The sequence below is a fragment of the Condylura cristata genome, unplaced genomic scaffold (genome assembly GCF_000260355.1).
Source record: "Condylura cristata isolate star-nosed mole 26May11 unplaced genomic scaffold, ConCri1.0 scaffold00024, whole genome shotgun sequence".
NCBI lineage: Eukaryota > Metazoa > Chordata > Mammalia > Eulipotyphla > Talpidae > Condylura > Condylura cristata.
The window spans coordinates 33,969,753-33,971,327 of NW_004567125.1; the positions used below are offsets into that span (position 1 = coordinate 33,969,753).

Consider the following 1,575-nt stretch of genomic DNA (forward strand, 5'->3'; position numbering starts at 1 on the left):
CTTTCTCTCTCCCCCCATTGGCTTTGCAGGAGGTGCCCCCTCCAGACCCACGAATTATTAGACCTGCTGGACGGGTCAAGTGGGGCCCAACGTGGGGCTCGACCTAATATAAGAAAAAACATTTTTTCTGGGGGGTGGGGGGCCAAAGACCCCTGGTTCAATGACCACCATCCCTTCCTCGGGTGTTATAATCCGGGTGGGTCCAACAGTTAACAGAAAACTGACCCACGCTTAGTCTATCACTAGATGGCAAACAGTTTCTCGGCCTTCTGGACACGGGCGCCGATGCCACAGTCATAGCAAAAAAATTTTGGCCTGCTTCCTGGCCCCTAGAACCCACTGTCACACATCTAAAAGGAATAGGCCAAGTTCAAAATACATTACAAAGTTCTAAGTTCCTAACCTGGCAAGATGCTGAGGGAAATACCGGGCACATTAAACCCTTTGTAGTTGACGGCCTGCCGGTTAATTTATGGGGAAGAGATATCCTGACACAAATGGGAGTTATTATGTTAAGTACTAATGATAAAGTGACCCAGATGATGTTAAAATCAGGATTCTTACCCGGAAGAGGATTGGGAAAAAATGAACAGGGACTAAACCAACCAATCATACCCACATCCAAGTTAGATAGACGGGGAATAGGAGCTGACCTTTTTTTTTAAGGACCACTGCTCCCCCTGCACTCCAGGCTGGCAAAATAACTTGGAAATCAGACACCCTGGTCTGGATAGATCAGTGGTCCATGCCTCGGGAGAAGGTCCAGGCTGCCCTACAGTTGGTGCAGGAACAATTACAGCAGGGACACCTTGAACCTTCCACATCCCCCTGGAATACCCCCATATTTGTGATAAAAAAGAAAAACGGAACGTGGAGGCTACTGCAGGACTTAAGAGAAGTTAATAAGACCATGGTCCCTATGGGGGCCTTACAGCCTGGATTGCCCTCCCCAGTAGCCATTCCTAAAGGGTACTCTAAAATAATTATAGATATTAAAGATTGCTGCTTCTCCATTCCCCTTGACCCCCTTGACTGCAAGCGGTTTGCCTTCTCCATACCAGTGGTAAATCATGTGGGCCCGAACCCCCGATTCCAATGGAAAGTGCTGCCTCAGGGTATGGCTAACTCGCCCACCCTTTGTCAGAAATAAGTAGCCCAGTCTATTGACCTGATAAGAGTCCAATATCCTAATGTTTATATTATACACTACATGGATGATTTGCTGGTTGCAGCCAGTTCAGAAAACAAAACGCAACAAGTAGCCCAGGAGATGGTCACTGCCCTACAAGACAGGGGGTTCCATATAGCCCCGGAAAAAATACAGACCTTATATCCATTTCTCTTTCTAGGGTTTCAGTTATGTCCAGATTTACTATACTCAAAAATTCAAAATTAGGAGGGATAAGCTCCATTGCCTTAATGATTTTCAAAAACTTCTGGGGGATATCAATTGGCTACGGCCTTATTTAAAACTTACCAAAGGGGAAGTGTGTCCCCTCGAGGATGTTCTCAAAGGAGATTCTGACCTCCGTTCCCCCAGGCAGCTTACTCCTGAAGCAGAGACAGCCCTGCAAA

The 1,575-nt window shown here is 46.7% G+C and overlaps 1 protein-coding gene across 1 annotated transcript in view; it reads left to right on the plus strand.

Annotated features, from left to right (window-relative positions):
- LOC105854017 (ATP-dependent RNA helicase DDX39A-like) overlaps positions 1-1,575 on the plus strand; it is a 19,872-nt gene that overhangs the window by 8,329 nt on the left and 9,968 nt on the right. The gene's annotated exons all lie outside the window — the stretch shown is intronic.